Raw genomic sequence first — 23,633 nt, forward strand, 5'->3', positions numbered from 1 at the left:
ATGGGAAGATTTAATCTGTATTTCGGAGGAGGGTGACTCCCCAGACTTTTTGACAGTTTCTCAAAGAAGTTGAGGCAAGAGAATGAAACCGGGAAAGGAGAGTCCAGATGAACGTGTGGGGTAGGAGGCAGGGAGGTGGGGAAGCAGGGAAGCTGCCTGGCTTGGAGAAGGGCAGTGGTGGGCAGAACAGGCATCTGCAGGAGCAGCTTTTAATCCCCCCTCTCTTTCATTTCATCCCCGCTTTAAAAATTACCTTTGTGTCCCCACTGCACAGTTTCCAGTGTCTTGTGCCATTTCGCAAGGTGAGTCTTTTGTGATTACCACCGTGATAGACTAGATCTCAGGAAGGATGCCTGAAAATTTGTATGGGTTAAGGGACAGGTTTTATCAGGGAAACTTACCAAGAGAAGGTGGCAAGAAGAGAAGAGGAAGTGACCCTGGCTCTCTCATCACCCCATGGAAATCAGTGGCTGGGCCTCAGTGATTTGCTGGACACACAGATTGGGGCTGTGCTCCAGAGGAAGGACCCTGCTCCCTTCTTACAGGGCAAGGGGTGAGAGCAGCCTTGACAGTGAGGGGACAGGCAGTAAGAGTTACGTGCCAGCGATTTATAATAGTTTTCTGGGAGTGCAGGCAGCCCAGCGCCAGGGACCTGGGGGACGTGGGACATTGGTAAGCCCTCTGTCCCGGGGATAGAGCTAAGGACCTCATGGGACGTTGAGGGTGGGTGCAGACTCTCCCAGGAGGAGGATGAACCCCCAATACCAGTTGGGATGGTGTCCAGGAAAACCAGAGTATTCAGTTCTGCTTCTGGCTTTCTAGGAGACCTGGGCAACAGGCAACCAGTGTTCACTGAATCCGTGGATGAAGTCCTGTGTTCAGGTTTGAGGGAAACACCAGGCTCTTAGCCCGCAGTCACTGTCCCCAGTCCTGAGCCTGCACTGCTCCTGGGTCTGGGCCGTGCTGGGGCAGGGGTGAAGCTGGTGCTCAAGGGGTTAGGTCAGGAGAAGTGGGGCGAGGCAGCCTGGCTGTTAGGACCTCTGGGAACTGGGTGGTTGGCAGGACGAGCAGCAGAGTTCAAAGCAGGCAGGTGCCTCTGAGCACTGACTGGAGTCAGGAATTCCTTCGGGGGAAAGGCTAGCTCAGAGGCCAAGGGGCCTTTATCTTCAGTGATACCTGGTGCAGGAATTCTTTGGCGGTTTCAGGTGGAAGCTGCATCATCCTCACATCCAGGAAGCATTTGTTCGGCACCCGCTACCTGAAGGGCCTGTGGGAGGCCTGAGGACACAAGTGGAGCCTCAGGGCTCCCTTTCCCATGGAGGCTACAGACCCCGCCTGCAGCTGGACCGGGACCAAAGTCTTCTTGCTGGAAGGTATTAGTCTTGCTGCTCTCCTGTGTTTTCATCACGTGGATGTGGCTGTGACACTGGGCTCTGTCCACATTCCCTGGGTCCCGCTGGCCCTGCTCTCCTGGCCTCAGCCCCAGTCTGCTTGGCCCGGCTCTGCTGCCCTGCTTGAGGGCCTTCTCCACACCCCTCCGCGTGGCTGGTAGAGTCTTGATCTGAGTGGTGGGTTTACCGGGAACTCACTGCTGCTGGTTTTGCTCATTACCCTTGCCTTGACTCCTGCCGTGAAAGTCCATCCTCTTAAGGCCTGGCCACGCGACCCACCATCCCCCGCATTCACATCAGCCCTCTGCACACTGAGTTGTATGGCTGGAAGGGGCCGTGGAGGGAGTCATTTCTCCCCCACCCGGTACCGTTTGCTTCTCTCCCCAATGCTGAGACCCCCAACCTAACCTGAACCTTACGAGTGAGGAGGGATCTGGGGAAAACCTAGGCAGGCAATAGGCTCACTTACTCCCCTTTTGTCCTTTTCCCCTCAGACTGTCATGCTCCTGGTAAATTTTGATGCCTGAGAAGCTCATTTTTTCCTTTTTAAATTAACCATAAGGCCATTGCTTTTGCCATTTCTCACATGCCTAAAGCACTCACATGCAGACTCAGGAGGCTGCGTCCCACACACAGCACGTTGGACCAGTCTCCTCCAGTTTACATCTGCCTTGGCTTCCATCAGGAACAGAGACCTGGGCCACAGGCCCCCCCAAGCTACATCTCTTTCCATTCCTGCAGCCCCTTCCTCTCCCGGTGTCTGTGTGTGCTCCACCTGCCCCTTGCGGGTCATCCTGCATGCTTCCTCCAAGAGGCCTTCCTGCTTTATTCCAGTTTTCACCTGTTGCTTGCTACGGTCTCCCTGCTAGACTACGGGCTCGTCTAGGACAGTGGCTTTGCTTCCTGTCTCTGTATTCAGGGTACTGCACACAATAGGCGCTCATCACGTTTTTTTGTTTTGTTTTGTTTGTAGAATGTCGACGTGCTGTTGGAAGGCCTCCTTTCGGGAAATCACTAGCGGCAGTTTGATCTTCAGCCGCCAGGTGGCACTAGTGCCCAGGGGCTGCGCGGCCAGTCGGGAGGGCGGAAGGATGCTTTGAGGGAGGCTTCGGTGCTGGTTGCAGGTGGTGCTGCGAGGTCCGTGAGTCTTTTCCTTTCATTCTCAGATTGAGCACAAGGGTCGAACCAGAGAAACGGGGAAGGGGTGGCAGGTTGATAGCTGGGGCGGCAGCACAAGAGTAAACCAGGATTCAGCTATTAGGAACTAAATCCTGGGCAAAATGAGCTTATTTTGAGTGAGAGATCCGTGATCTGGATGAGAAATCAGGGGCAAGGTCCCGATGTGGGAGAGGCCTAGGCTAGGAATCAGGGTGGGGGGACCTGGAGGTCCACGTCTCAGACTGGGCTGGGTGAGAATTATTTTGGGCTAAGAGTGGGGTGGGTTACCACTGAGAAGGGGGGACCCTTGAGGACCCTATGTTTCAGATCTGAGTTCTTGATCCAAATGAGAAACTTCTGAGGTGAAACAGCTTCAAAGAGGAGAGTGGGGGAACTTCTGCCTCACCTCTTGAGACAGACTCTGAGAGGTGAAGGCAGATTGCCTGGGGATGGGACACAGGGGCTTTCCTGGGGCTGGGGTTCATTCAGGGGAAAATGCCCAGCTCTGGAGCATTTCCCTGGAAGTAAGACTGCTTTGAAGGACTGAGAGAAGACCGCATGTCAATATCAAACCCAGCTGCCACAATTTCGTATCAGGCACCCTTTCCATCTTCACTTCTTCACCTCTCTGCGCTGGTTTTCTTCTCTGTAGAGTGGGGAATCCTCGCCTCTCGGGTCAGTTTGGAGACAGCCTGAGGTGAACAATGGGCAGTGCTTTGGAACCTGTAGGGCACTTCCCACCTGGTTCTCATTTGGAGCACTTACAGCTGGGCACCTGCTGGGGTTGAAATCCTGGCTTTCCCCTCCCCCACTGCGTGACGCTGGGTAAGTTACCCAACCCCTCAGTACCTCCGATTTCTCATGATCCCAATGACGATGTTAATAAGGACAGACCTCATGAAACTGCTGTAAGGATCTTTAAAGAGGCTCCTAAAAATGGCCTTCATAGACTGTTTTCATTTCAAAGTTTCTTCATCTTGTTCTTCTGAATGTTGAAATATTACAAGTGTGCATAGGTGTGGGTACCAATCAGCACCACCTCTATGTATTTGGGAAGTTACATTTGAAAGAAATCTCCTGGAAGGCATAATTATATACTGCACACGTGGCCATGGAACACATCTAACCTTCTGGAACATACCCAGCTGACTGGTTTGGATTTAGGGGACTCTGCTAGATGGAGGCCTTCAACGTCACACAGATTTCACGTTAACCGTTCCCACAGGCTGCTCATATTTTCCAAGTCATTAGAGCTGAGGCCCCTTTCTTAGGCATGATGCCACCAGACAGTGGCCTGAAGGGGATAGCCAGAAAATTGATTAGCATCATTGAAACTCCCGTGGCAACAACTTTTTTCAAATTTCTTAAAGATACCCTGGAAGAATTGCCTTCCAGAAATTAAAAAGCCCAGAGCCACAGTTGGAGCTGGACCACCCCGGAGATCTTCAGGATGTAAAGGTGGGTCTGTCATTGCAGGAGCTGAACTGAAGGTGGGGTGTTCCTTGGAGAACAGATGCAATAGGCCTCATTTTCATTTTTTGTTTGAAGCAAAAAATGCCAAACAGGACTCTTGCCACCTCGGTGTGGTACCTGTCCTCCATGATGACCTTGGGGCTCCAGGAGGACTTGCCACCATTTCTTCTGATTCTGGGGTCAGTTGGGACCATGGTCTCCTCCATGCCTCTCAGCCCCTCAGTGAACCTGTCCCAGCCTTTGGGACAATCTCCCCGTTCTTTATAAAGACCTGGCTTCTCTCTTCCTCCTGTACAGACCATCCCTAGCCCTTAGGGCTGTAGGCTGGTAGGTCTGGGACTGCCGTGGATGGGTGGTCTGCATTCAGGGAGGACCTGCATTTGGGAAAGGCCTGACGTGACCCTGAGCTGCACAGTAATCCGAGACTCCCAGCAGCTGTGTGGTCAGCACTGCATTTTCCAGGCCAGGCTACCTGGAACACTTCTTCCTAAAGCTGTGACATGTCACTCTCCCTATCGGCCAACAAACCCACTGACTCACCTCCATAGACTCCCTCACCCTGCTCACTGCAGAATGTCACATTTCATCACAATCATGGTTTCCCTCCCAATACGTTCCCCACACAGCTGAGCACCACAGACACTACAGTTTTCACCAGTGACCTCAGGAGCTGCAGGTGCTTAAGACTGAGACACTCTCCTACTTGATGGCTGTCTTTCCCACAAAACCTTATCCCTGCCTTAAATTAAAGATGGCTTCTAGCCATTCAGAATCCCTGATGGGGGAGTGGGAGAGGGAATAAACAAAGACAAAGGCCTCATTGGAGAAATGTATTCCCTACACATAGAGTAGACAGATAGCTATTTTCCACAGTATACCGGGAACTCTTATAAATAAATATGAAATAGACTAACAATCCAATAGAAAAGTGTGGAGAGAATATGGAGGGTCAGAAGAATAAATACAACTGGCCATTTAACAGATACTAGAATTTTTAAACTTGCTAATATTTAAGGCATGAAAATCAAAGCAATGCGCTATTTTCACAGAGATTGGTAAAATTAAAAAATTAACAAGGTTGATTACTGATTACTGAAGGTTGATTAGGGTTTAGGGAAACTGGCACTCTCATATGCTGTTGAGTTTTAATTTGATGCAAAATTGAGAAAAACTTGACAATATTTATTAAAATATATAATGTCTATACCCTTTGCTCCAGCAATTTACCCTTTAGAAAAATTTAAGAAAGATCACAGTAATAAATACACAAATAAGTTCAGTGTAGCATTTTTTTTTTTTTTTTTTGGTAATAAGAAACAATCCAAACGACCATCAATAGGGAATTGTTTAAAGAAGGAAAGAATGTCATTGTTAGGACAAATGAGTAAACCTAGTTGTACCACCAAGTGAAGATGTCCAAGATAGGCTTGTCAATGGATAAATTTACAAAACTATGCATTCTATGATCTCATTTCTGCAAAAACACATAGGTAGATACACACATGTGGATAGATACATGCACAGGAACAATCTAGACTATAATTGTAGTGGCTCATTCAAAGATAAGGAATTGATCAGCGTTTGCTTTTTTCATTTTATGCAGTGTACATTTCTATGCTATTTGAATCTTTTTTAAGTATAAATACTTAAAAAAATTTATTTATTTTTGGTTGCTTTGGGTCTTTGTTGCTGTGCGCAGTCTTTCTCTAGTTGCTGCGAGCGGGGGCTACCCTTCATTGCGGTGCGCGGGCTTTTCATTGCGGTGGCTTCTCCTGTTGCAGAGCACAGGCTCTAGGTGCGCGGGCTTCAGTAGTTGTGGCTTGCAGGCTTTAGAGCGCAGGCTCAGTAGTTGAAGCGCACGGGCTTAGTTCCGCGGCATGTGGGATCTTCCAGGACCATGGATCGAACCCGTGTCCCCTGCATTGGCAGGCGGGTTCTTAACCACTGCACCACCAAGGGAAGTCCCTACTTTTTTTTTTAAAGAGCAGTTTAGGTTCATGGCAAAATCAAATGGAAGGTACAGAGGTTTCCCATATACCCTCTGCCCCCACCACATGCATAGCCTTCCCCATTACAACATCCCACACCAGCGTGGACATTTGTTACAACTAATGAACCTACGTGGACACATCACAATCACCCGAATTCCATAGTTTACATTGGGTTCACTCTTGGTGTCGTCCATTCTATGGGTTTAGACGAGTGTATAATGATTTGTCTACCATTACAGTATCATACCAAATACTTTCACTGCCCTAAAAATCCTCTGTGCTCCACCTACTCATACCTCAGTCCCTGCTAACTCCTGGCACACACTGATCATTTTATTGTCTCCATAGAGTTTTTCATCAATGGATGTTGGTGCTTACTTTTGGGGTTAAAGAAAACAATAAAGAAGATTAATTTTGTAGAGAAATATCACTTAGGCAATTATCATTTACCTGCACAGGTGAACCCCATCTTTCTCTGCTTACAGGAACATAAAGACCAGATTCTCTTGTACCCTGCACGAACACCGTATGTGCCATTCAAGTTGCCAAGAACTAACTAGAGCGAACTAGTTTAAAGCAGAATCTGTAGGCTTCAGTTTAATTTTTCTTCCTCAGAGAAGCCTCCCTGCCCTTTCATGGCCCCCCTCCCCTCCCAGCAGCCTGCACTTTCCCTTCTCTGTAACTGGCATGATATCTGAGAGGCGACTTTTGGCATTTCCTTGTTTGGTGTCTGTTCCCCACTGTGGCGTGGACTCCATGTGGACAGGGAACAGGGAAGTTGTGTTTACCTTGAGTTATGAGCATCTAGCATGTGCCTGGCACCCAGGAGGGGCTCAGTAAACATCTACTGAATGAGTATGGAATAAACACCTGTGAAACAACCCTGGGGACAGATTCCAGTTTTCAATTCCGCTTTCATGGGATCGGCAGTGGGAACAGGGTTTATTTGGGAGCAAATGTTCCTGTGTATGCGGGGAAAGAGATTCACACATAAGTCTTGTTGGCCTTTGTGGAAACGGTGATGGACATGCTTGAATATCTTTCATGAGCTGTTATAACCAGAAGGGATATGAGCTCAAGGAGGGGTAGCACTTTTTAAAAAATAAACTTTATATTATTTTACTTTTTCGGTACGCGGGCCTCGCACTGCTGTGGCCTCTCCCGTTGCGGAGCACAGGCTCTGGACGCGCAGGCTCAGCGGCCATGGCTCATGGGCCCAGCCGCTCCGCGCATGTGGGATCTTCCCGGATCGGGGCACGAACCCGTGTCCCCCACATCGGCAGGCAGAATCTCAACCACTGCGCCACCAGGGAAGCCCTAAACTTTATTTTTTAGAACAGTTTTAGATTTACAGAAAATTGGGAAGATAGTAGAGTGAGTTTCCATACACTCACATATCTTCCCCTATTATTAACATTTTACACTATTAACATTTGTTACAATTCATGAGCTGATACTGACACATTTATAGTCCCTATTTATTCCGATGTCCTTAGTTTGCCTTGATGTGCCCTTTCTGTTCCAGGATCCCACCCAGGACACCACCTTACTTGTAGTTGTCATGTCTCTTTCGGCTGTTGTCGGCTGGGACAGTTTCTCAGACTTCTAATTTTTTGATGACCATTTTTTTTTAAATTAATTTTTATTGGAGTCTAGTTGCTTTATAATGTTGTGTTAGTTTCTGCTGTACAGCAAAGTGTTGATGACCGGTTTGAATACTGACCAGGCATTTTGTAAAATGTCCCTCAACTGAGATTTGTCTGATGTTTCTCTCGTGATTAGACTGGTGTTTGGGTTTCTGGGAAGAAGAGCACGGAGGTAAAGTGCCATTTTCATCACATATCAAGGGTACATACTACCTACGTGACTTACCACTGTTGACCTTGACCTCCATCACCTGGACAAAGGGAGTGCTTGTCAGGTTCATCCACTGTGAAGTTACTCTCCCCTCCCCCCCCATACTGTCCTCATTGGAAGGAGGTCCTTATGTGCCGCCCACACTTAAGGAGGCGGGGGGCGGGGGGTGGGGGGTGGGGGGGGTGGGGGGTGGTTATACTTCACTCCTTGAGGGTGGAGCATCTACACACATTATTGGAATTCTTCTGCAGGGGAGATTGTCTCATCTCCATTGATTTATTTACACAATCATTTATTTATATCAGCAAACACTCACTGACATTTATTTCATACTTTGGATGATAATCCAAAATCACTGTTTAAATTTTTTTTTGGTCAGCTTATTCCTAGTTTGGCCATTGGATGTTCTTTAGCTGGCTCCTGTGACCATCTGACGTGCCCCCGTCATTTCTTTTTTAAGAATTTCCTTACGTTATGGCACTTACGTCTAGGCTCATCTTGTATATTTCCTGCTTCAGTCCTAGAAGCAGCCATTTCTCTAAGGATCTCTAGTTCCATTTATTGGGGAATAGTATTAGGTGTGGTGTGCTTGTTGCTACTTGGGGGTGATAGAACTTTTTCAGGTATTGCAGATTGAGAGGGGCATTTCTTCTCTACAGGTATAGATTTTAAGTCCTAAGTCCATATAGTCTTATTATTTTCCTGCTTTGTTGGACATGAGTAGACTTTGAGTACATAGATCTGTCAGAAATTCATCACAAACATCTTTAGACGGGAATGAGACTGGCTAAAATAAGAGTCACTAAAGGAACGTCGCTTGGCCATCCCTCAAATATGAAACAACTGATATATCAGGCAAAGGAAACATAACATAGAAGAGTCTGTTGTTTTGTTATTGGATAGCTGGTAATAGTTATCATATCACAGATGTTATTGTAAAGGTCTGTTGACAAAAGCAATCAAGATTGTACTGAAAGTATTGGACAAGAACGTTGCTTTGGGGCCAGATTGATGTGGATTTGAATCCTTTGACCGTTATCTATCAGCCTTGGATTTTGGAGAAGTCATTCTACTCCTCTCAGCCTCATTTTTCTCATCTGTAAAGGGGATATAATGATCATATCTACCTGATAGAGTTGTTTGAGGATTAATGAGATATTGCACACCAGGTGCTTAGTCTCAGTGCTGGACAAATGGTAATTACTCAATAAATGTCAACTGCCTGAAATATTACCAGGGAGCACCTGGTCGGGGGAAAACACGTAGAGCAGATGTCGAGGTACACAAGTCCTATTCAGACACCTAAAAATAAATTTTATTAGGACAGCAGACTTTGGCCTTTCATGTGGACAGCTTTAGGATATGGGTCAAAACTATTTCAAGGCCTAATAAAAACAAACAAATGGGACCTAATTAAACGTAAAAGCTTTTGTACAGCAAAGGAAACCGTAAACAAAACAAAAAGACAGCCTCCAGAAGGGGAGAAAATATTTGCAAATGATGTGACAGACAAGCGATTAATCTCCAAAATATACAAATAGCTCCTACAGCTCAATATATGTGTGTGTGTGTGTGTGTGTGTATGACCTAATCAAAAAATGGGCAGAAGATTTAAATAGACATTTCTCCAAATAAGACATACAGATGGCCAAAAGGCACATGAAAAGATGCTCGACATCACTAATTATTAGAGAAATTAAAATCAAAACTACAATGAGATATCACCTCACACTGGTCAGAATGGCCATCATCAAAAAGTCTACAAACAAATGTTGGAGAGGGTGTGGAGAAAAGGGAACCCTCCAACACTGTGGTAGGAATGTAAATTGGTACAGCCACTGTGGAGAACAGTATGGAGGTTCCTTAAAAACTAAAAATAAAGCTACCATATGATCCAGCAATCCCACTCGTGGGGATATATCCAGAGAAAACCATAATCCGAAGAGATACATGCACTCCAATGTTCATTGCAGCACTATTTACAGTAGCCAAGACATGGAAGCAACCTAAATGTCCATTGACAGAAAAATGGATAAAGAAGATGTGGGGTGTGTGTATATATATATATATATATATATATATATATATGAATGAGTGGAATATTACTCATTCATAAAAGAGAATGAAATAAAGCCATTTGCAGCAACATAGATGGACCTGGAGATAATCATACTAAGTGAAGTAAAGCCAGACAGAGAAAGACAAATATCATATGATATCACTTATGTGTGGCATCTAAAAAGAAAAGATACAAATGAACTTATATACAAAACAAAATAGATCCACAGACATAGAAAACAAACTTATGGTTACCGAAGAGGAAAAGGGTGGGGAAAGGGATAAATTAGGAGTTTGGGATTAACATATACACATAACTATATACACAATAGATAACCAACAGGGACCTACTGTATAGCACAGGGAAATATACTCAATATTTTTTATTTTTTTAAAATTTATTTTATTTTTGGCTGTGTTGGGTCTTCGTTGTTGCACGCGGGCTTTCTCCAGTTGCGGCGAGTGGGGGCTACTCTTCGTTGCCGTGCACGGGCTTCTCATTGCGGTGGCTTCTCTTGTTGGGGAGCACGGGCTCTAGAGCGCAGGCTCAGTAGTTGTGGCACACGGGCTTAGTTGCTCTGTGGGATCTTCCCGGACCAGGGCTCGAACCTGTGTCCCCTGAATCGGCAGGGGGATTCTTAACCACTGCGCCACCAGGGAAGCCCTATACTCAATATTTTGTAATAACCTATAAGGGAAAAGAATCTGAAAAAGAAATATCTATATATAGTATATATTCTCTATATAGTATATATTCTCTATATATACATACTGATATATATAAAACTGAATCACTCTGTATACCTGAAACTTACACAAAATTGTAAATCAACTATACTTCAATAATAATTTAAAAAAACGATTTCAAGGCCCAAAATATAGCAACATCCAGGCAGAGCAACTAATGGTAGATATTTTTCCCAGGTGGGGTGGTGGGCTCTCCGCCGTTTCTCAGATTCTGATAAATGAGTCCCCCTAGATCTGCCAACCCTGCAGAGAATGGGGAGTGGACCTGCCCGCCCACCCACTGTCACATTCCCCTGGCAGATGGCCCAGGGGAAAGAAAAGGTGAACATAGCACTGGGAATAGAGGCCAGCTCTCACCCCAGGTCTTGATGAGAATCAGAGGCAGATCTAAGTAGATGGATGGGTTTGGCCCCCAAGAGTGTCATTGCTAGAAGGGAGAGGTTATCCATCACTCATGTGGGGAATTTTTGAGGAGTTTGGCAACAGACACCAATATCATTTGTGGGGTCCATGACCTCTGAAGGTGAGTAGGGGAGGCGGCATTCACTTCTTGATGGGGCCGGTGTCTCAAATGACGATGGTGGCAAGGACAGGGCTGCTCTCTCTAAACGGATCCCCAAATGGGATGGAGAGGGCCTGTCTCATTATTACACTGGTCTTATCTCTGATTGCTATTTTGGTTGGTGAGTCATTGTGAAGATGCCACGCGCTCAAAATTCCACCCCAGAGACAGCAGCCCTAAGGGCAAACATTTACTTGATTACCCCATGTTATGGACTGAATTGTCTTCCCCCCCAAATTCAGATGTTGAAGCCCTAATCCGTTATATGACTGTATTTGGAGAGAGGACCTTTAGGGAGGTAATGAAGGTTATCTGAGCTCAAAAGATTCGGAGCCTAAACTGATAGGACTCTTGTCTTTTTAGGAAGAGGAGGAGACACCAGAGCTCTCTCTCTCTGTCTGTACAGAGAAAAGGTCATGTGAGGACACAGTGAGAAGGTGGCCATCTACAAGGTAGGAAGAGAAGCCTTACCCAAAGCCAACTCTGATGGCATTTTTATCTTGAACTTCTAGCCTCCAAGAGTGAGAAAAAAAGTATCTGTTGTTTAAGCCACCCAGTTTGTGGTAATTTGTAATGGCAGCCTGAGCTGTCTAATATGCCCCGTATTTTTTCCACTGCACGTGTGAAACAATTGCATTTCTTGTTTTGTGATCTGTTTGCTCCTGTCCTCTGGCCACATAATAAAAGTTACTCTGTTTATCCATTTGCTTAGGTTTAATGGCATTTCTTTCTGGTGAGTGAAGAATTTAAAATCCAGAAATGAGTTGGTGAAGGAATTAGTGAGTATCTATCCTCAGTTATTTTCTATCCCCAAGGATAGTCTTAACTTTTTAAAAGAAAATTAGGAAACTGTGGTCCCATGAGGGGGTGCTCCTGGAAACCTGGTCTAGTGGTAAAGCCAACCTTTCATAAGAGGAAGTGTCTCCGGGAGAATGGATTCTGGAGAATAAGTGTGTTTATTGAGCATTTGTGGCCTCACTGGGCACATGCACAGGACCGCACTTGCTAAACCCAGAGACTCCTGAAGTAGGAACACATCCCCAATGCTGTGACAGCTCACGGGCTCAGAAGAGTTCAGATATTTGCCCAGAGCCACTCAGGTAACAAGTAAATAAGATAAAATACAGACCTAATTTTGTTGAGTCCTAAATCTTGGGCTTTCCCAGCACTGAGGATTGTGGCACTGGCCCATCAGGGAGGGTTTATAACCTCAAGGACACTGGTCACCACTGAAACAATGCTGGTCACTGTGTCCTCGGCATCAGGCTCACAGCAATCTGCCCACCAGACAGGTGCTTCCGGTTGGGTCAGGAAGTTTCAGGAAGTTCCCGAATATGGGAGAAATACCCCCCCTCCTGACCATCACGGGGTCTTTGTCCAGCAAACCCCCTTGTTGTTGGGGAGAGAACTTGTTAACGGGAAGGGGGTGTTTAGGGTCCCTGGTTTGACACCTGTCCCCAGACTGGGAGTCTTTATTACAAATAAATATCTTGACATTTTACTCTATAGATCATCCTTGACATAATTTTGTTGACATGAGTATATCACCAAGTGTGTCCCTGTTATTGAATTATTGTAAAAATTTAGAGCTTTGGGACATCTCTAAGTCCATATGTGGATGACTGTGGACTTTGAGATACTTCCTCTAGGGGAAGATGAGACCAAGGAGGAACTACTAAGGGGACCTGCAGAGGCAGAAAGGTGATATTTATTGGGATCTGGAAAAGAGGGGCAGGAAGAGGGTAAGAGCAAGGAGAAGAGCAACGAACACTTACTGAGTGCTTATCTAATGACCCAGAAAGCATTATGTCCATTTTACAGATGAAGAAACTGAGGCTTAAGAAGTTAAATAACTTGCTGAAGTTCAAGCAGCTAATATCTCCAAAACTGTTTCCGGAACCTCATGCCAGTGCCCAGTGTCTTTCCATGATACCAGGCGTCCTCTCAGAAACCCTGGTCTTGATTCTCACCAGCCCCCACCAGCCCTTCCCTTCTCTAAGCAGTTTCCCTCAAATCCAGGAACAGCTTGCAATTCTGATCTTAGCCACAGGGTGGCGACATTGTCCGACTATGGCTCAGGTCGCCTCCCCTGGGAGGATGGGAGGAGGTAAGCAGGGGCCTGTGTCTGGTGGGGTTGCCCTGCGCTGGGTGCTTTTAGCACCACATTTACTCAGTTCTCCCGACAACCCTGGGAAGTAGCTATTATCCCGTTTTACAGATGAGGCCATGGAGGATCTGCCCACAATTACCCGGTCTGTAGTAGAAGCAGGAATGGAATCAAAGTCTGCCTGTCTGTCTGCAAGTTCCCGCCTCCCAGCATGCTGGGCTCCCAGAGAAAAAGTCGTTCTGTGCCCTCAGGATGCACAGTCTGGTGGGGAGGTAGACGGGGTGGGCGGGGGACCCCACTTGAGCCTGGGCCGGGGGTGTGTAGTGAAGGAGGAGGGTGGGTGAGGGGTATCCAGGCCTTCGCTTTGGTTAACGAAGGGGAGAGTTAGGTTTTAAGGTGGGAATAAAGTACAGTTAGAACCACTCCTGTGAATCCCTTAGGATGCTGCTGTGTTGTAGACCGACGTACCACCCTCAGCAACTTGTCCTCCTGCTTTGGAAGAGACTGCCTTTTCCTCCTGGTAGACGGTTGGCTGTGTTCCCGAGCAAGGCTACATGAAAATGTGTCTGCAGATTGAAATGTTAGATTCCTGTCCCAGACAGGGACGTGCTGGAAACGCCTGGAGCTGGCTTGTGAGAGCTGGTGTTACGCGTCTTTTCCCGAGTCTGTGCTCAGGGTCATCATGGTGGTGGTTTGAAATGAGCCATGGAGGGAGTATCCACACAACAGGGATTGGCAAATGCTACAGACCAGGGCCTTGTCCTCCTGAAGAGCCAGCTGTTAAACAGCTCCTGACACAGCCCTGCCCCCGGGGAAGGTGGGTGGGAGCAGAGAGATGGACCAAGGGCCCCAAGGGAACCCATGGATTTACAGCTTCCGTCTCAAGCTTACTCCAAGCTTTCAGTTTGTGAAGAGAGTAGATTCTCCTAGAGTGGAATCGCTGCATAATTTAAGTTGCTACTTTCCTGTCTCTTCTTTATTGCTCCTGAGAGCAAGTAATAGACTTTGAGTAGAAAACATGCATAAGCTGTGTCTGCACTGGAAGCAAGATGGCTAACACGGACTGTGTCTTTGGACCCAACCCGTGATGGACTCTGCCCAGGTCCTAAAGAGGTGGGGCGCCCACATGGAGCAGAGTGGCTGTGGGGTTAGCTGCGGAGGGAGGGCACACACGTGATGCTCACCTCGGGGCTCAGTGACCACAGCAGATGGTGACTGGACGGGAAAGGAGGGCCCTGGCTGTGCCGAGGCACTGGTGTGCTCAGTAAATATTTGCTGAGTGGAAACCAGCCATGGCTGCCATGTGCACCTTAGCTGAAAGCTGCCTGTCGTGTTCAAGAGCGTATGTGACACCCCAGCGTCCTTACAGGAGGGCTGGGACCAGGGTGAGTCAACAGGACACCCACTCTCAGGTGCCGACCCTGCACTTGCACCAGCCTGAGCGTGGGGTCTCCTTGCCTCCCTGTTCACAGGGCCTGGGGCCTGCATCAGAAGAGGGGGAAGCAAGAGCCTGTGACCCGGTCACATCACAAGGGGGGCCATCTGAGCTGCATCTGGAAGGGTCTTCGGGCATTGGGCGGGAGGGAAGGTCTTACTCCAGGGAGTGGGAGCTGGTGTGCAGGCTGGAGGCTGATGGGGGTTCTTTCTTAGGCCCATAAGGGATGGGGAGTGACCCCTAAAGTGGGGAGGTTTTCCCAGTTATCTGTTCCTGCTGGGGCTCTCCCTCCCTTCTGTGCTCCCAATGGGAGGGTCTCAAAGGTCGGTGGGCACCTTCTCAGGGGTCATGAGTGGGGACCTACCTCTTCCCTGTGGGGAGGTTGGTGTACCCTGAGCCCCTGGGGTGGGTAGAAGGTTGTGCTGGATGTTTTGTTCTGTCCAAACCCTGTTGGTTGCAAGAGAGATGCTGAGAACTTGTCAGGCCAAGAACCACAAGGGAACCCTTGTGATAAAGGAAGCCCAGCAGAAAGAGGCCGACTGATGTGGCTGGGGAGAGAGTCACCCACAAACTGAGGTTGGGCAGAGCCATGCATGGGGGCTGGGCACAAGCTCAGCGTGGGGGCAGTCCCTCCACTAGGGGGGCTTCTCCAGCTTTAAAAGGTAACGTACTTGGTGTGACTAATGGGATGGTTAAGACTAAGGTGAAAAGACCCTGTGAAAGCTGGACCATGAGACTCCCTAGGAGGACACTTCAATGCCCCAGGAAGAAGGGCAGGTCCACCAGCCTGCAGCTCACAGACAGGGAAGGTCCCTGGGCCCTGCTGGGAGACCAGCTGAGGGTTGCCAGGCCAGCAGCCTTTGCAGGTCTGGGTTGCAGCCGGAGGTGCACGCCTGTTTTTGACACGCTGAGTGCAAGGGGAGGCGGCTGTGGTTGACCAAAAGTCACCTTGATCTCAGAGGCTGCTGAGATGCAGCCACAGGTCTTAGTTCCTCTCTGGGGTGATGCGAGGGAGGCAAGAGGCTGCCCTGGGACAGTCCTGGCCTCCTGCCCCCTCATGTGGCTTCTCAAGGTCTGAAACCATCTTGCGTGGGAGATAAACTGCCCTGAGAGGGGCTTGGATCCGGAAAGACTGTTGGTCTGAAAGGGCAGGGACCTGGTCTTAGGCCAGGCTCTGCCTTGTACTGACTTTCCACATCTTGCGGTTTACCAGTTAACCAACGTCTCTGGAGCCTTAGTTTACTCATCTGTAAAATGGGAAGGTAATCCCGATGGTACTTATCTGCCTCTCATAGGTGAAAGTGCTTTTGCACTGGAAAGTGCTAGACAAGTGGGGTGCGTTGATGATGGTTTAGCTCCCTGGATGCCTCTGACGGCCTGGAGACCAGGAGGAATGTCTGTCGTGTAGATACAGCAGGAACAGAGGCAGCAGTGCCCTGTGTATCCAGGGGCCAGACTTCTCCCATCCTCAGCCCTTCAGCCCAGGGCTGGGCTCCCACCTCATCAGCACAGGGGCCCGCCTCAGTGACCCGAGCGAGGACCTCCCACCTCCCACCTTTGGGGGCCCCTCACCCACCAGAATGCTTTCTCCCAGGCTGCTCGGCCTTACAAAATGGAGGTATTTTCCAACTGTCTCACAGAGAACCATGCAGCTGTTTTTATTTTCTTTTTTATTCTAACGTACAGCAAATCACATTACAGATTAAAAAAAAAAAAAGCCCCGTACAAGCAAAAGACTTAAACATTTGAAGGGCTATAAAATGGATTCATCAGTGGCTCTCCTGAGACCATGCATGTATTTAGCATTTTATCTCTGGTCTGTAAGTGTGTGGTGTTGAGGTGAAGAGACAGAAGTCACCCTGAGGGGTGTCCCCATCTTCCCTGCTGCTCTGTGCCACCCTGACCCTTTTGAGGGCCTGTGAAGGGAAACTCTGAGCCCAGGTCACAGAGGCAGGTCATGCTTCCTTGAGAATGAGGTCTGTCCTGGGTCTTTCTCTGGAAGGGCCGGAGTCCTCCTCTTCAGGTCAGCCTTGGGTCCTGGACTTGCAAATGTGCCCTTAGCATCAGAGATGGAGCCAGAGCGCGGTGAGGGGCGCAGGAAAGAGGCTGCCTGAATGGCCTCAGTGTGACCCTGACAGCTGGAACCCATGTCACATGCAGGCCCCGGGCATGCTCCTGACAAGGGACAATTTTTGGTATTTGTGAGTGATGGATGGTTCCTACCTTTCGGTCACTTCCTCACTGATTTCCGCCTCTTCTGAACTCTTGGTCTGCATTACTGTGTGGGAAGAACTCATTCCTCCCCCCGCCCCCCCTGCCGCCACCCCTTGTCCCTCCTTAACTCTTACACTGCTACTACTACCAGCACTCACAGCACTTCTGACACCAGATGTGTGGGGTACCCCAGCACCAAGCAAGTCTGTGACACCAGCTGGTTGTCCCACAATTCAATTCAGTTCTGACACTGTCCACCTGGAGATAGGCTACAGGTTAAGGGCTCAGTCCTGCAAGACTGCCCCACCCCCCATTAACATGTCAATCATAAGTCCAGGTTGTCACTCGTGCTTCTGATGATGTTATAACTCGGAGGTTCCCAAAACCTCCTCCTTGGTTTCAATTAATTTGCTAGAGCAGCCTGCAGGATTCAAGACAACAGTTTATTTACTGTTTACCAGTTTATTATAAAGGATACAGACAAACATGAAAAGGGAAGATACGCAGAGGGCAAGGTATGTGGGAAGGGGCGTGGAGCTTCCGTGCCCTCTCTAGGTGCCCCACTCTCCCAGCACATCCGTGTGTTCACCAACGTGGAAGCTTTCCAAACTCCATACTATTGGGATTTTCACGAAGGCTTCCCCGTGTAGGCATGATAGACTAACAACTCCATTTCCAGCCTCTCTTCCCTCTCTGGGAAAACGGGAGTGGGACTTCTAATCCTAGCCTGGTCTTTCTCGTGACCAGCCCCCGCTAAGGATCCCACCAAGAGTCACATCATGAGAACAAAAGACTCTGCTATCAGCCCGGAGATTCCCAGAAATTTAGGAATGCTGTGTCAGAAACCAGAATCAAGGCCCAGTGTTAGAACAAAAGATGCCCTAGTCCTCTTATCACTTTCGGAAACCGCAAGGGTCTTAGGAGCTCTTTGCCGGGAACTCAGGGCAGGGACCAATATACGTTTTTTCTATCATCTCAAAATTACCAAAAATAGTTGGTCCCGCAGGATCCTCACACTCAGGCCCCCCAGGCTGGGCTCCCCTTCCTGCCCTGAGTCTCTAAAGGCCCAGCACCCTCTCCACTGGACAGCTGGGTTCCTTCTTGCCTTCACCCCTCACACCCAGTCCTTTGCCAAGTGATTCTACTGCAGCCGTGTCTCTCTATCCTGTCACCTCTGCCCTCCGTCACTGCCCTGACTTAGCCCCTCATCTATTGCCTGGATTTTACAATGTCTCCTTTCTGGCCCCGTGCCTCCAGTGTCTCCCGAGAGGCCATGCTGCCCTGATTAATCCACCTCAAGCATCTTCTGATACTGCCTCTCCCCGGTTCAAAGAGCTTCACTGATTTCCAGTTACCCACGGAATTTATTTCAGATGCCTCAGCCTGGCTTTTAGCATCATCTATGGCCCTGCTACGCAGAGCGCGGTCCTCAGACCTGAAGCTTTAGCATCACCCAGGAGCTTGTATGAAATGCAGACTCTCAGGCCCCCCCAGAGCTACTGAGTCAGAACCTGCTATTGAACAAGATTGCCAAGTGAATCGTGTGCACGTTCAAGTTGGACAAGTGCTGCCTTATGATTTGATTTCTTCCTTTTAAATATATATATAATCAGATATATAATATACATACTTATAGCATACGTATATATGTCAGCAAGTCATACATGCATATGGTTTTAAAAAATGTACTGAAGGGGCTTCCCTGGTGGCGCAGTGGTTGAGAGTCCACCTGCCCATGCAGGGGACGTGGGTTCGTGCCCCGGTCGGCCCGGGAGGATCCCACGTGCCGCGGAGCGGCTGGGCCCGTGGGCCGTGGCCGCTGAGCCTGCGTGTCCGGAGCCTGTGCTCCGCAACGGGAGAGGCCACAACAGTGAGAGGCCCGCATACAGCAGAAAAAAAAAAAAAAAAAATGTACTGAAAAGTCTCAGTCCCCTCCTGGCCCCAGTTCCTCTCCCCAGAGGCAACCACTTGTATTATTTCTGGTTTTAGTTTTTCCGTGTTTACTTCTGTGTCTGATGTGTATTTGTGATCTGATCTGATAATGTGTCTGATGGTATTTCTGGAGTTTTCAAAATGAAATATACCTAATGGCTTCTTGTTAATCTAGGGTGGATTTAACTCATTGATTCCCCCTCCCCTCCAACCTGCCTCTTGTTCTTCCTGCCAGTGGTTGGAATTGATCCTCTGCTGCCGGCTTTTGTCACGCGTCTGGTGGAGCCTTGGTTTTCCCCTTTTGTTTGAAAAGGATCCAGGCAGCTCTGTGGGCAATCAGGCTCCCCCTTAGGGTGGTGGCAGGGGCTGGCTTTTATGCTGGGGAACCCCTAAATTTCAGAATGAGGAGGCTTTCCTGAGGCCCCAGGACCCACACAAGCTGCTGAGTTCTCTCCAGACCATGCATGCATTCAGGGTTTTTGGGTTTTGTTTTTGTTTTAGAAGAGCCTTTATTTGTTGACATCTGAGAAGGAAATGCCTGGCTCCTTCATGGTCATGCATGGGCTGGGTGAGGGCTGGGAGTTGACTATTCCATGCCCAGACTGCCCAGTAGGCTCCCTGTTTCAGCCCTGTTCTCACTCCACCCTCTTTCCTACCCGGCCGTCTGAGTTCAGAGGCCCCGCGCTTCCTCTGGGCAGATGGCTCCGTCCTCCACTGTGCCCCTAGGTGTGTGTTCTAGGTCATTGGTTCTCAAACTTGGCTGCACGTCGGGCTCACCTGGATCATTAACAAAGTCCTGTCCCCTGGGCAAGACCCCAGAGATTCTGATGTAATTGGTCTGGGGTCTGGCTCTGCCTCACTAGGCGGTCCTCTTCCTTTTCTCTCTGAGATTCCAGGCGTCTCTGGTCTGCTGATTAGTTGCCTCCCTGTCTCTCTTTGATGTGATCGATACACTTAAACAAAATACATTTACTATAGTTTTAAGGTTCCAGGGAAGGAGAGGACACACGTGCATTTACTTCGTTCATGAACATCTTGAACAAGAAGTGCAAAACCTAATTTCAGTCCACGTGTCCAACTTCATGTGCAGCCTCTCCTTTGCACTCTGTAATTTAGCAAATACCAACAAACTCCAAAACCATTCCCTTTCGCCCATCTGCACACTGCTCTTTCCCACATCTGTGACGTCACTCACGCTGCTCCCCGGGTAATGTCTAAGCCCAGAGACGAGCTGTGGGTCAGCCTCTGCATCTCCTGACCTTCCCTCTGCTCTGAAACGGCTCCAGCAGTTTCAAGCTCCTCGCTTTCACACAGCCACAATCAGAGGCAAGAGCCAGTGGGCAGCGAGGGGCACGGGCTTCTCCTCTCCCTCCTTCCTCTTGTCAGGTGGAAGTCATTCTCAGAAGCTCCCAGGAAACTTTTCTTACCTATCATTGGCCAGAATAGTGCCACGTGCCCGCCACCAGAGAGCAGGGGAGTATCCCCACCTACATCCCTGATCCAGGTATCTCGTCTTGACAGCAGAGCCAGTTAGGGTTGTTAGTAAGAAGAGGGGAGGCTCTGGGGGAGGAAGTGCATGCTGTTTGACCACAGTATTGTATTTCTCTGTTCATTCTGTGTCTTCTTTGGGGAACTAGTTATCTACAAGTTTGGTCCCCATTGTCAGTCCATTTTGCTCTAATTGCTTCCCTCTTGTCTTCTATGTTATTTTCTCATCGTGTTTCCCATCACTGATGGAGTTTTCTGTAGTGCTGATTCTGTTCTTTGTATTTTAAGTTCTGCCAAAGAATTAATTTTCTCCTCAATTATTTTATTTGCTGCTCCATCCTCCAACCCCCTTCATATTCTGATATTTTCTTTCACCTCTGGTTTCATCAGTCTTTTGCAAACTGCTGTTTCTTTCCTTTATTTTAGAGGACCAAATATTGGTGTAGGTCTCATGTTAGGTTTTTTTTTTTTTTCCTGCTTTTTTCATCTTTGATTGGAGTCTTTCTATTTGTTCTGCTAGTTGGCTCAGCAAACCTGTGTATCTGGATTCCTTTTGCCTTTGCTTTCTGTCAGGACCCTGAAGTCCGAGCACATGAGTTAGAGAACTAGATGTCATGCCTTGTATCCTTTGCTTGGCCTCACAGCTGCCTGGGGAGGCTGGGAAGAGAGCCTGGGCTCTGGGCAATGGGAGCTGGAGAGCCCTGTCTGCTCCGCCTGCCCCAGGCCTGTGAAAGCCACAGAGAAACAGCCTCCTCTGAGTGGCGTCTTCCTGTTCCACGAGGAGCCCCCTGTGGGATTCCACTTCCTTCCCCTCCACCCCTTCTGACTGGGCCGGCCATGTGGTGTGGCATCGTGTGGTTCATGAGCTTTCCGTCCCCTCACCCCTCCTGCCCCTTTGTCTGCTGCCTTTCCCATCTGGGTCCATTGCTCCTGGAATGGTGTTTCTCAAACTGGTGTGCTTTGTAGTCTCGGGGTCCTGCAGGTGCTCTGTTAGAATGTTTACATTTCATGCTTTCATTTCAATAATAATCTGACAGTTAATAATCTGGTAGTTCATTATGTGCATATTTGGATCCTACAGGTGCCCACCTATAACAAGGGCGTTTTCAGGGCTGCGTTTGCTTTTGTGTTACAGCATCTTCACAGGGGGACCAGATAACGGCACAGAGCATCGTCCTGATGGGGACCACCTGGTGCATGGTTTATGTGGAGGAGACAGGTGGGAGGACCGGCCATCAGGCAGGACAGGGCAGAGTGACAATAATAACCTGTGCTTTTGATGCCGGCACTGCTCTGAGTGCTGTGAGTGTGTTAACTCAGTGACTCTGCCGACAGCTCTGTGAAGGAAGACCCTGACTACTGCACTCTTACAGCTGAGGAGATGGAAGCACTGGGAGGTCAAGGCCCTGCTCAAGAGTTTGCAGCCGGTAAGTGGACTGAGGGTTTGACACGGGCAGCTGGGTCCCAAAGCCTAATCTCTTACCCATTAAGCTGTAAGGCTCATGTACATTCACCCAAAGTTAATTCAGCTAAAACCAGTTTGCTAAAAGACAGTTTACACAGAAGTCCATTGAACAACCAATTTGCTGAATTTGATAAATTTATAAAATATTTACTTCTGCCAATTACTGATAAAATTTGGACTTCCCACGTAGTGCAGTGGTTAAGAATCCTCCTGCCAATGCAGGGGACACGGGTTCGAGCCCTGGTCCAGGAAGATCCCACATGCCACGGAGCAAATAAGCACCACAACTACTGAGCCTGCGAGCCACAACTACTGAAGCCCGCGTGCCTAGAGCCCATGATCCGCAACAAGAGAAGCCACCGCAATGAGAAGCCCGTGCACCACAGTGAAGAGTAGCCCCGCTCGCCGCAACTAGAGAAAGCCTGCGCGCAGCAACACAGCTAAAAAATAAATAAATTTATTTAAAAATAAAATAAAGTAAAATTATTGATAAAATTTACAGTGCTTTGAGTCAGATGGATTACCAGAACCTGTGAGGGCTTTGGGGAACAAAGACCCCAGGGATCTGGCTTCAGACTGCCTCCCTGGCCTCAGGCCCTCTCCCTCTGCCTGTCAGCCTCTTCATCTCTCTGCCTCCCAGTCTCCCCTCTCAGGCCATCTTGTGAACTGACTTCTCTTTCTGTCTCCAGCAGGGAGCTGGGTAGAGAGACATGAAACATTGCTTTAGGTGCTCTTAGGAAGAAATAATGAAACCTGTCAACCAAAATGACAGAAATCTTTGAAATCTGTTAAACCATTTTTCCAATATGAATTGCTTTAAGTTTTACACATAGTTTTTAAAAAAGAAGTTTCTGGTAAATGGATAGATTTGATAATTTTGATGACTTGAACATTCACTAAATTGGCATCTGACAAATTGGCTCCCTTCTGCCCCTTAGCACCTCTCCAAAAGGCTTGTCACATTAAAAAATTCCTGCCCTATAGCTGTCAGGGGCGTATCTGACTGGTAAGCTGAGGTATGGGATTCTATCTTTGTGGCACCAACTTATAAAAGTTCATTAGCAGTAATGTTGTAAATACCCACTACGGGTGCAAATACCCAATGAAGAACGTTCTTGTTCTATGATTCCAGTGGCAAGTAGATAGATATGTGTTGAATGAAGACTTTAATAATGTTGTCATGTTAATTTTTTTTCAGGTGAATAATGCAATTCTACAGATCTATCAATTGTCACCTGGCAGAGTTTTGGTTAAGATGAGGTTCTGGTAAACAGAGACTTTAATCAAGTATTGGTACAATAAATGTATGTGAACTAGCATTCTTGTATTGAAGTTAAAAAACTAAATAAAATACAGAGCCTGATGGGAGCCTGCAATTTTCTCTCTTAATACCAACACCAATGGTTTAGTTTCAGCAAAACAAAAACATTCATCACATTACATTAAAGTTGCATGTTTGAATATGTTCGAATAATCATTGCTTTATTATTTCGTTGCTTTGTATTTATTTACTTTATATACATTTTTTGTTTATAATATAAAAGCTATAAGCACCAGACATTAATACATAGTCTCATGTTTATACATCTTTAAGTAACATAATAAAAATTAAATCAACATTCAGTAATGAGAATTATTTTCTTAAAAGGAATCTTTTTTTTACTATAAAGTGAATTTTAATTGAATTATTACAAGAAATGAAAATAAAAGGGATCTCTGATAAGCATAACACAAATACCAAACTGACAAAGTAAA

At 47.7% G+C, this 23,633-nt stretch overlaps 1 long non-coding RNA gene across 1 annotated transcript; it reads left to right on the forward strand.

Moving 5' to 3' along the window:
- Nucleotides 1-2,386: 2,386 nt before the first annotated feature.
- LOC138414037 (uncharacterized) lies at nucleotides 2,387-23,363 on the forward strand. Its single transcript, XR_011246410.1, has 4 exons — nucleotides 2,387-2,528; nucleotides 3,202-3,374; nucleotides 21,749-21,840; nucleotides 23,077-23,363. It is a non-coding gene; the product is annotated as an uncharacterized lncRNA (long non-coding RNA).
- Nucleotides 23,364-23,633: the final 270 nt, after the last annotated feature.

This window comes from Delphinus delphis, chromosome 1 (genome assembly GCF_949987515.2).
Source record: "Delphinus delphis chromosome 1, mDelDel1.2, whole genome shotgun sequence".
Lineage (NCBI taxonomy): Eukaryota > Metazoa > Chordata > Mammalia > Artiodactyla > Delphinidae > Delphinus > Delphinus delphis.